Genomic DNA, 12,246 nt, shown 5'->3' with positions numbered 1-12,246 from the left:
ACACACACTGGAATATTACTCAGCCATAAAAAAGAATGAAATCTTGCTATTTGCAATGACATGGATGGAGCTAGAGTATTAATGCTAAGCAAAATAGGTCGGTCAAAAGTAGCATATGATTTCACTCATGTGGAACTTAAGAAAAGTAACAGATGAACATAGGGGAAAAGAGAATGAGAGGCAAAACACAAAGCAGACTCTTTAACTATAGAGAACAAACTGAGGGTTGCTGGAGGGGAGGTGGGTAGGGGGATGGGTTAAATGGGTGATGGGTACAAGGAGGGCACTTGTCACGAACACTGGGTGTTGTATGTAAGTGATAAATGATTAAATCCTACATGTGAAACTATTACACTGTATGTTAACTGGAATTTAAATAAGAACTTGGAAGAAAAAGAGCGCATATCCATTGCATTCTCCCTGGGCAGAAAGTGAGAGATACATAGCACAGAGCCAAGATGAGACACTGTCTGTGTGCTCTCTAAAACTGGTCAGTTTGTGTAGATCTCCTTGCCTCACAAGTGTCTGGAATACGAGGTGTCATCAGGGAGATTTAAAATGGTGCACAAGAGATGTCCAACAGCACACCCTTTGCACCACGCAGATCTGCGTTAGTCTCAATCCATTATAGATTTTCTGTAAAATTATGACTGGCCAGTCTCAAGACACTTAACATGACGGGAGTACTGAAATAAGTTGCAGTCCTATTACTGCAGCTAGTCCTGCCTGTTTTTGATATTTATCATTTCTTTCTTCCACCACATTTTCTAGATTTCTTGATCTTATCTCTCGGCTTGCATTTCAGCTGATCTTGGTCATTTACTTGGTGGGATTATCCAGGTCTTCACCCCTAAAGAGTCTGACCCCTTATCATATTTGTGCTGTGGTTGCTATAATTGCCCACTCGTCATGATCGATGGGCATAAAATCCACAAAGAGACACCCTTGTGCATTCCCTGGGCTCAGGATACACTCTTCACTCACCTCATTTTATACAAGCAACTCTAGTGTATAGTGATCAGGATTAATTACTTTCACCATTACAATAACTCCTTCCCCCCTCCCCCAACTTGTACCCTGCATTAGGAAGCCCAAATTTACCAGGGCTAGAAAGAGGTATTCTTTTCTCATTCTGGTGGTCACCTGGCAGGCTCTTCTCCATTGTCCATCTCCTTCAGCATATAATGGTCAGCAGCACCCAGAAGTAATAGTTCCATTGGGCAGTTTCATAGTGGAATACCTAGGGCAAAAGCCCCATGAATTGCTATCCCTAACACACCAGGGAGTGGATTTCTGGTAAATTCTACTGACTCAATCCCACAGTGACTTCTCTGCCATTCAGTGAGCCATACTGAGCCTTTTAACAAGGTCTGGATCTCAGTCTTTTGGGGGGAGGGGTTCTTCCTTAGGGCTCTGTCTCAGCCATAGGGGTGATAGCTGTCCCTTATATCTACTATTCCTGTATTCTTTGGGTTTCTCTTTACTTCTTAATAGCCAATTCCTCATTCTTCCACATCCCTGTTTAGTGATTCTTGATATTTTTTTAGACTTTATTTATTTTTAAAGTAAACTCTACACCCAACACAGGGCTGGAACTCACAACCTCCATATCAAGAGTTGCGTGCTCTACCAACTGAGCCAGCGAGGCACCCCAGTGATTCTTGATATTAAACTCTTGCTCAAATTACTGCATGTTTTCTCTCTCCTGATTGGACCCAGACTTAAGTTGATACCATAGTAGATAATGAAAAGAATGAATCTCCTAGGGGTAAGGCCAGTGGCCATGGGGAGCAGTGGACAAATGTGTTCCTGCTAGGGATCAGAACCAAAGCCTAACCAAGGAATTTATTTCCTAGAAAGGAAATCTCAATTCCTGCCAAATAGAATATCAATGTGATTGCTATGTTTCCCATTCTTTATTTTCAGAATGGTAGTTTTGATTGCAGCTCTTCATCCTACTTTATCATTTGTTGTTTCAAATTTTTATTAAAATTCTAGTTAGTTAATATATAGTGTAATACTGGTTTCAGGAGTAAAATTTATTGATTCATCACTTACAGATAACAGCCAGTGCTCAACACAAGTGCCCTCCTTAATACCCATCACCCATTTAGCCCATCCATTGTCCACCTCCCCTCCATCAACCCTCAGTTTGTTCTCTATAGTTAACAGTGTCTTATGGTTTGCTTCCCTCTCTTTTTTGTCTTCCCATATGTTCATCTGTTTTGTTCCCCAAATTACACATATGAGTAGAGTCATATGGTATTTGTCTTTTTCTGACTGACTTATTTTGCTTAGCATAATATGCTCTAGCTCTATCCATGTCATTGCAGATAGCAAGATTTCATTCTTTTTGATGGCTGAGTAATATTCCATTGTGTGTGTATATATCCACACACACATACCACATTTTCCTTGTCCATTCATCAGTCAATGGACAGTAAGGCTCTTTCCATAGTTTGGCTATTGGTGATACTGCTGCTATAAACATCAAGGTGCATATGCCCCTTTGAATCTGTATTTTTGTAGCCTTTGGGTAAATACCTAGTAGTACAATACTTCATCATTTTGTATTGGGATGTATGGGAGTGCAAGTAACTTGTCTATAAGATAGTAAATTGCTAGTCTTTGAGATCCACTTGTAGATCAGGTGGACAGAAATAAACATCACTAGGAGATCCTAGATTTTGAAATGGGAACAATAACTAGATGAACTTTCACCTACATTCCTTGGGGAGGCCTGTACTTTCTGTATGGGAAGATTGATGCAGGTGGATACTTGGGCACTAGAGGCCAAAGGCAAGACTTCTGTTTTCCAATATTCTTTGGCCCATTTTCCTTTTAATAATAAAACTACTTGAGTTTTTGGTGAGTACTTGCCCAGCCAGAGATTATATTTTTCCAATTTCCTTTGTAGATAAGTAAGGGTAGTTTCTTGACAATGGCATGTTAAGGGAAGAGGTACTTGTGACTTCCCAGTTTTGTTCTTGACATAATTAGGTGTATTCTCCTCTCTCTCTCTCTCTTTTTTTGCCTGGGTCTTGACTAAAGACACAGTCTGCTGAGCTAGTTTTAAATATGTAATCCAGGGGGAGGGACGGGGGGGTCCTCCTGCTTGCCCTGCATTGCCTGCTCACTCTGGACTGATATTTGAGAGAAAAATAAAATTATTTTTCTTATTTTGTTTTTGTGTGCTAATGCATCATTGGTCTCTTTGTTGTATCAGCTTAGTCTGTTCCCTAACACAATCTTCTCACATTCCTTTCAAATTAAGTATGTTATTTTTCTTCTATCTGACATGGAACTTTTACAGTATTTCTTTCCCTTGAGTCTACCCTCTCCCCATTTTTTTTGCAGAGAAGAGTTTGCAGAAATCTTTGGCTTCATCTCATTATTCTTTTCTGTCACTGCCTGCAGGCAGAGTCCATAATGTAAAGGTAAAACTGTGTTCAGCATAAGTTCCCTTGAGTATGTAATTATAACGCATTCCAGGGTGCACCTAAAGAAGAAGAATCTGTTTCTCCAACCCGAGATTGCTTTTGGTGTCAATCACACAGTGAGATATAGACAGAGGCAATCACTGTAGTAACTAACACTAAATGAGGCAGACCACAATAGAAAACATTATGCATTTTCATTGCTGATAATCTGGGCGGAGGACTCAGAAAACACGGAGGGCCCTAAGCATGGAATGGGAGAATTCTAATTCTCATTTTGTAGGTGTGCAAAATATCTCATAACCAAATAGCATTTTTGCTCATTGTCAAAGTATGAAGTGACTTATTTCTGTCTTATACTGGATACCAGTGTTGATTAATAAAACCTATCAGTATGTTCTATTATCAAATCACAAATACTGATCAAAGTGTAGATATTAATTCCAGTTGCAGCATAATCTATAACAACTAAAAATATATAAACATATGAAAATCCTTTACATAAATACACTAAAATGTGTTTTTAAAATTCATATTTATATATACAAAAATATACGCCCATAAGCAATATAAGTAAGTGATGATTGTTGATGGTCAACTATTTTACTAACTAAATTAAAATACACTTATTTCAAAACTTAAACTCTTATATGAAGAGAGTTTCATAAATAATTTTCTAATTTATGATTTTGTAATTTATTTACTTCATAAATAGATTATTCTGATTGGATTTTAAATGCATCATAGCACTCAGAAGTTCAGATCTAGAACCTTTATATAGGAGAATGTAGTTTGTGAATCATTTAGTAAAATATTCAAGTAATCAAAAATAAATGCTTTCAATTTCTTAAATTTAATTGCTGACATTACCTTGATGCCTTTGAAAATATATTTTGGAAAAGTAAAGGAATACAATTAATTTTAGAACTGGAAATGAAATAGAGGTAAGAAGTTTAGAAACAGTGTTTCCCAAATTTTAATCATTTTTTTAAACACTCTCCCAATTTTGGTATGTCTGTATAACACTTAAAATAATATTTACCTAATCATTTTATTTCACCCCATTCCATTCCTATTTAAATATGTTTAATTTTTAAAAACCAGCATTATGGTTTTACCTACCATAAATATTACACTCAACACAATATTATTTTCTAACTATCTACTTAAGTAAAAAATATTCTTAGGTTTGCCATCTAAAGTCATCTCACATAACCCACATACCACACTTTGGTTAATAATTGATGTGGCATTGCAGTATACAAAATTCTTCTAGTATTCGGGGCCTAAGTAAAATACAGAAGTCTCCTATACTTAAAATATTCATTGTGGCAAAAGTATGTTCACGCTCTGATCACCCAGTATTGGTGATAATACTAAGTATGTCGCTTTTTCCAGCTATTGAGCAAACCAATAAAACTTAGGACACATTTTATTCTGAAGTATGACTTGGAACACTATGAGGCACGTACTGTTATTAATAAGGTTAACTTCACTATCTGAATAAGCTGCTCTGGCTTCACATTCATCATAGTTAAAGAGATAAAGGCAAATGGCAAGGGCTGACAATTGCATCTCTAAAATATACTATGTTCAGTAGCAAATATGTTATTTAAAAAAGGTTTTTTTGGTCCAATCTTTCAGGAATGCTTCATTTTGTTCAAAAAAATTGAATAATATGCTTTATAATTATCTTTGTGGTAAGAAAGTAAAGTAATTGTCAGCATAACACTAAACAGTATTTTAGGTTTGTGGGATTATGTTTTTGCATATCTGTAAATTGCCAATTTGCAAGCAAGAACTCTCAAAAATTCAAATTCTATTGGGTAATAAATAAAGCAATAAAAAGGCAGATTATTTTACAAAATACAATACACCCTTTTCAGTGACTATGACACATCTTCCTATAGAGCAGTGGATTCAGATTTGGAGACCAAGTATTTATGACAGGATTTTTCTATCATCCAATGTATATATGGTTACAGACAAAAATGCTTGCTGGAGTAAAGCCTCAGCTTCATGCAAGCCCTGTATCAAAATGTGCTTGGTAAGCTGGGACGCTATACATGCTTTTGGACTAAAGCTGAGTAATGAAAGCCCCATACTGCCTAAGCCCACTCCAGTTGTTCAGAGTAGACCAGAGAGTCCTAACATGACCATGTGGAGCAAGTCTGTGCACAAAAGTCCCTCCATGTCCCATCAACCCCATGCCAGTCCCATCAAGCTCACCCAGTTCTCAGGGTGCTGAAAGGGATCTTTCAGGCCACCTTTGGAGATGTAGTTCTCTTCTATTGCTGTGTAACAGATCACCACAAATTTAGCAGTTTATAACAACATCCATTTATTAGCTCACATTCCTGTAGGTCAGAAGTCCAGGCACAGCATGGCTGGCTTTTGCTCAGGCTAAAATCAGGGCATTAGCTAGCTATGTTCTCATGTGGAGTTCAGGTGCTTTCCCTACCTCATCATTGTTATTGACAGAATGTGTCACTTTGCTGTTGTAGGACTAATATCCCCATTTCCCTGCTTGCCATCAGTTGGGAACAGTTCTAAACTCCTAGAAGCTGCTCCCAGTTCCTGAGCATGACGTCCTCCCCATCTCAGCATGGAGAACTGCCCTTCCAGTCTCTCCACTTGCTCTTCCGTGAGCAGTCATAGAATATTCTCTACTTTTAAAGGGCTCAAATGATTGGGTCAGGCCTTCCAAGATAATCCCCCCCCATCTCCAGGTTAATGGTGTCATACGTCATAACCTAATCACAGGATTAAAACACATTAAATTTGCAGTCTTGGGGATTCTGCAGGGTGTGCACACCAGAGACAGAATATTGGGGAACATCTTAGAATCTTGCCTACTGCAGAGACTTTTGTCACTTTCAGCCTGACACATTTCTTTGGCTTGAATCCTCACACTCAAGACTTTTTCTTTCTTTCCCCAAAAGGAACTCAGAAAAACTAAAATTGTCACTAAATTAGTCTACATGAAATAAAATATACGTGAAAGATGTGTATCCCTGAGCTTTCAAACATGTTTCAAGGTGACACCAAACAAGCTCAGATGCTTTTCATCATTCTCAATGCAAATGTGGCTGCAACCAAACCATCACTTTATGGTGAAGCGCTTTTGTGACACTGTGGTAGCTGACAATATGATTTATACTCGTGCGGACGTTGTATTAATTCAATATGATTTCCTTCTAACTAATGTCAGACCTACTGTGCAAGCAGAGAACAGGTTTATTTCAGTACTAATACTAATTTATTTATTCATGAATGGTTTTTTTCTACAAATTAAATGTATTTTTTAGACTTTATGAGCTTAGGATGCAAATAGTGAAAATTTTAAGTAATTATTGGTGATTTGGTTGTGTGCACTCTTCCTGAAGTGCCTTAACTCCCCCTCCATGTTTGATTATTAATTGGATTCCTATAGTAACTAATTCTCAACCAAAAGCTTTGATTTATCAAAGTATAGATGAAAAGGTACTTATGAAGGACACAAATCTGATTTGGAGATGTTCACTAAAACATTAAAATTTATTACTAAATATCAAATGGCAATTTTCAAAGCAGGATAAAGACCATAGGCAATAAATAAAATAGGCAACGCATAGTACAGTGTCGTGGAAAGAATAATAAAGAGTAAGATACTGGATAAGCTACTTAATTAATCTTAGTTTCAGGTTTTTCACTATAAGAGGGGGGTGATCCTCCAACTTTATTGAATCGTGAGAATTGAATGATTTATGAAATCTATTGCCGGTAATAAATGTTCAGTAAACACTTCCTTTCTCTGAACGTGAATAAGCTAATTTAATAAATCAGCTTATTTTAATAAACTTTAAAATGGGAAAAGTCACAATTTAGATAGAGAACACTCCACAGACTTAATTCAATTTGTAAAAATCAGTAGATTCAGTTGCTCTAACTCAAAGTCAGAATAACAGTAGCTTAAATAATACTTAAGTACTTCTAAGAATTTGAAACAAAGGACATTTAATAGTGGAATTAGTTAGATGATGGAATCATTGAGAGATGTCAAATTGATGATATGTCAACCCAGAGATGAGCAAAAGCAGGGCAGACCATCTCCCTACACCAGGAGAACAAAGGAGAATGAAGTGTCCCTGAAACCTGGGCAATGGGATTATGAAGGAAACGCAGCCAAAGATGCCATGCAAGGCATAGGGAGAGATACCCTGGTTTCTTCCTTCTAACAAAAGGCAGATCACATGGGAACATGGGAAAGGGCCTATGAAGTTTGAGAAGAACAAGAAGGCAGTGAGTGTATCTGAGGGCAAGCAGACCATGGGCTAGCATTCGAGCCGGTGAAAGTAAGAGAAATGTAATTGACCGGCATCTCAGATTTTAGGTGGTTCAAGAGAAGCCTGGATCCTGAAAGTACTGTGATGATTAATTCTCTTAATTGTGTTTTCTCAGAGCTTCAGAACCACTGCTAACAAAAAGAGATCTGTTAAAAATAGAGACTTACTCCCCAAACCCCTTTCAGGTAAGACTGAGGTGGACATGCAGCCCGTGGCTGCAGGACTGACAGAGGAATAAAACTCAGGAGGGTGGGCCTTGCTGTTCCTGGCCTCAAGACATGGTGTAAGGCGTGGGACCATTTGTTGTTACACTCTTGTTCTTTTTCCAAATGTGGGAATTCTGCCTGTCTTCATTGTCGTAAACTGATATTTTGGGGTATGGAAGAGTGTGTTTTCCAAAGATGATCACAATAATATGTATCCCATCCTTCAAGCTTTTATTATGGTGCAATGTTGACACATATTCATTGAGATGGCAGGGGGTCTGTGTTTTTTCTCTTTGGATCTGGGAGAGCCTGTGACCGTGAAAAAAGTGACACTGTGACTTTTGAGGCTGCACATAAAAAGAATACAGTTACTGCCTGAACCACTTGATACTCACCCTTGGAACCAAATCACCATACTTTGAGGAAGCTAAGTACCCTTATGAGAATCTGTGTATCTGTATCCCGGCCACCGTCTCAGCTGAGAGTCAATATCAACCAAATGTTGGTGACTGAGTCCTCAGATGATGCCAGTCATCAGCCTTCAAGCCTTTTCAGCTTGAAAGGAGTAGAGATGACATGCCCCCACCAAGCCCTTCCCAAATTGCAGGCCTATGAACAAAATAAATATCATTGTTTTAAACCATGAAGTTTTGGAGTGGTTTTGTGACTCAACAATAGATAACCAGTACATAGAGTGATTAAACCTATAATTTAGTCAAATGTTGCCAGACATGACAAAGCACCTTGGACTAAGAAGAGTATGCTTAAGAGCTCCTAGACATACCATTTACACAGTAGCTGGATTTGATTTTTTGTTCTCTGCCTCTGGGGAAGTGTAAGTGCATTTTCGGTTGTAAGTGGGATAATTGTATTTACTATATGAGGCAGAGGAAATGTGGGAATTGTTTGTGCATGTCTAATATGATGTTATAACTGGATCTTTCCTGTCTCTATTTTGACAGAGGCACCAGTGATCAACATCAGATTACCTAAATGACAGTCTCCAACTTCATACTGATTTATTCAACATAGAATGCCTATTACATGCCACTTGTTATTCTGGGTGCTGGGGATGAAGCAGTGAACGAAGCAGTTAAAATTTTCTGCCCACATGAAGCTTACATATGCAGAATTAGAAAGGAACCATCTCTAAAAACCTATTCCTTAAGGAATATAAAAAGGAGTCAGGGTGTAGTAAAGAGGAATTTGGTCAAGAGATTTTATTGGAGAGAGTTGTTGACGTGTGTTAATCAGGAGAGGCTAAGTTATGTTAGGATGTTAGGATGACGACTACTCAGAGATGAACCAGAGGTGGGATATGTGTAGGATGTCATGAATCTTGTCCAATGAGGGCCAGTAAATCTCAGCAGAGAAAGAATGAAGATGAATGTACATAGGCCTAAGGGTGTAGAACAAAATGGTAGAAGATCATCTGGAAGAGTCATCTGCCTGACTGGATCAAGGGCAGTGTAAGAGAGAGATAGTGTGTTAAGGAATCTCTGAAGAGAGAAAGGGCAGGATCAGAGAACACAAAGGATGCACCCCTGTTCCCTCTACCTCCCTCCTTCCTTCCCCATGGCATGCCTCCAGAGAGAGCAGATCCAAGCTTGGGAAGAAAAGAATGTTCAATGCTATATCAAGCTTAAGATTTGGCTTAATATTTTGTACTGGGTGTCTAATTTTTAAATTGAAATTGTGTTTACTAACAATAACTGAAGAACTTTTAATTTTTGCAAGTGAGTGACAACAAAAATTATGGACCTGTCCAATAGTCTTTCAAGGTAAGGGAAGATTACCTGAACTGAGTAAGTTTTGAAGCCAAAGTAAGGGACAAAACTTAATTGTCACTGTGATCACAATCCTTATGTCATGCTTGTTCAACACACCCAGTTTACACCTATGGGGTAAAGGGCATGTTTTTCCTAGGTGGACAATGGATAGCTCTCCACTTCTACTGCTCTATTACTGGTAAGAGAATTCCATTTCCTTATGGGGAGTGAGTTAAATGAGGATCATTCCACCTATCTGTAATCATAAAAGTGGACACCTGTCCCAGCCTCAGTGAGAATGATAAGTAGCGCATTTGATCGAATAACTTCAGGGAGGGTAAGGGCTGCAGCTTTCTGTTGGGATTACTAATCTGTGGGTGGCCATTTTTTCCACAATGTGGAAAGAGAGAGAGAGTGAGAACAAATGAGCACAAGCCTACTTCACTATATCATTTTGATCCCAGACCCAGCTTTACCATGAAATATCTCACTTATTAAAGCAACTAAACTTCAGTTTTTACTTAAACTAGTTTGAGTTGTCTCTTGCAACATAGTTTTGAACAACTCCTGTACTATATTTGAAGAGGAACCAATATATATGCCTCATCATTTGTAGTATGTCTATAAAACAATGCTTCTTAGTCTTTATGGGTCTTGGGTCCTTTAAAATCTAATGAAATCCAAGGACCCCCCATTTTTACACATTAGCACAATTAACTATAGTAGAATTTGATTTTCTTCATATAGATGACAAAGCAACATGTCTAAAGAATTCTATCTTCCTAACATTTTTTCAAATATTGAAAATGAAAAAAAAATAAGTTAAAATGTAAATTCAAGGAGAAGGATACACTGCTTGGCTAGAATGCAAAATTGACACAGTGGAATGGTTTTTGATTCATTCTTCTTTGGCAAGTCAGGAATACTTGCTGCTCTCTACCTATGAACATGCAGAAGACATCTTCAGTGTGGCTTGTGGTGCTTTTAGGTGTCTACAGATTTCTGTTTAGAGTAAAAATTTCAGAACTCTGTTATTTTCATCCGTAGCCTGAAGAATTTTCTCCAGCACTAGACCATCCTACAAGGTTGTCTGCTTTCAGTATCTCTTTCCAGAGTGACAATGTGTACCTAACAATAAGTGTTTTTTTGTTTTCTTTTTTTGTTTTTTTGTTTTTCCCATCAGTATCTACAATGTCATGTCAAGGCCTCCAATCAAACAATTTACCTTATTCATGTGGCTGAAAATATCTGTCAAATGACCAATTCATGAGTCAACTCTTCCCTGTCAAACTGAGCTGGAATTTGGGTTGGTTATATCCTCCTAATAGTAAAGCTTCTATAAAAGGTTCATTTAAGTATGTGAAGACTTGTCTTTTAGAAAATCAGCAATCACATATTAGAGTCTTTGTTATGACAAAACCTCTCAACAGGTAGCAATTCAAGGCACCATTTTAGTTGTGAACTGATCTCAAACATGCCAGTATAGAAAGCTATGATCTTGCAGCCCAGTGATGTCTGGCACTTTTTCATTCACCCACAAAACCAGATGACTTCCAATCACACGTGTTTATCTCCACCTGGAGTAGCAGGATGTTTCTTCTAGTTGAATTTTCTTCGACAAAATTATAATCTTGAAGATAATGATGCCAAATTAGTAATTCTTTTTTGATGATATCTGTGAATGCCATGAACAAAATCCAGGAGCTGCCTGGTTTCATTCTATTGTAAGTTGAAAGTCCAAATAAATATTGGTATTATAACTTGTTTGATTATGCTTAAGTATATACATACAAAATGATGACTAAATTCGGCTAAACCATTTTAATAACATTATCTAATAACTGGTCTTAAGAGGACAATGGTTTTCCTCTAGTTCCATCCATGTTGTTGCAAATGGCAAGATTTTGGGTTTTTCTGATGGCTGCATAATATTCCATTATATATATATATATATATATATATATATACACACACACACCACATCTTCTTTATCCATTCATCTAGAGGGTATTATGCTAAGTGAAATGAGTCAATCAGAGAAAGACATGTATCATATGATCTCACTGATATGAGGAATTCTTTTTTTTTTTTTTTGATATGAGGAATTCTTAATCTCAGGAAACAAACTGAGGGTTGCTGGAGTGGTGGGGGGTGGGAGGGATGGGGTGGCTGGGTGATAGACACTGGGGAGGGTATGTGCTATGGTGAGCACTGCGAATTGTGTAAGACTGTTGAATCACAGATCTGTACCTCTGAAACAAATAATACATTATATGTTAAAAAAAAAAGATAGTAGGAAGGGAAAAATGAAGGGGGGAAAATCGGAGGGGGAGACAAACCATGAGAGACTATGGACCCTGAGAAAGTGAGGATTCTAGAGGGGAGGGGGGTGGGGGGATGGGTTAGCCTGGTGATGGGTATTAAAGAGGGCACATATTGAGTGGAGCACTGGGTGTTATATGCAAACAATGAATCATGGAACACTACATCAAAAACTAGTGTAATGTAT

At 37.8% G+C, this 12,246-nt stretch overlaps 1 long non-coding RNA gene across 1 annotated transcript in view; it reads left to right on the top strand.

The window, feature by feature from the left end:
* Nucleotides 1–11,599, top strand: part of LOC118009306 — a 31,466-nt gene extending 19,867 nt beyond the window's left edge. Inside the window, exon 4 of the long non-coding RNA XR_004678873.1 lies at nucleotides 7,878–11,599. This is a non-coding gene — a long non-coding RNA (uncharacterized LOC118009306). The remainder of the gene's footprint in view (nucleotides 1–7,877) is intronic.
* The last annotated feature ends 647 nt before the right edge of the window (nucleotides 11,600–12,246 follow it).

Source organism: Mirounga leonina, unplaced genomic scaffold (genome assembly GCF_011800145.1).
Source record: "Mirounga leonina isolate KUSES-001 unplaced genomic scaffold, KU_Mleo_1.0 Mir_127, whole genome shotgun sequence".
Taxonomy (NCBI): domain Eukaryota; kingdom Metazoa; phylum Chordata; class Mammalia; order Carnivora; family Phocidae; genus Mirounga; species Mirounga leonina.
The sequence above is the reverse complement of the archived record's forward strand: the minus strand, read 5'-3'. Positions and strand labels throughout refer to the sequence as shown.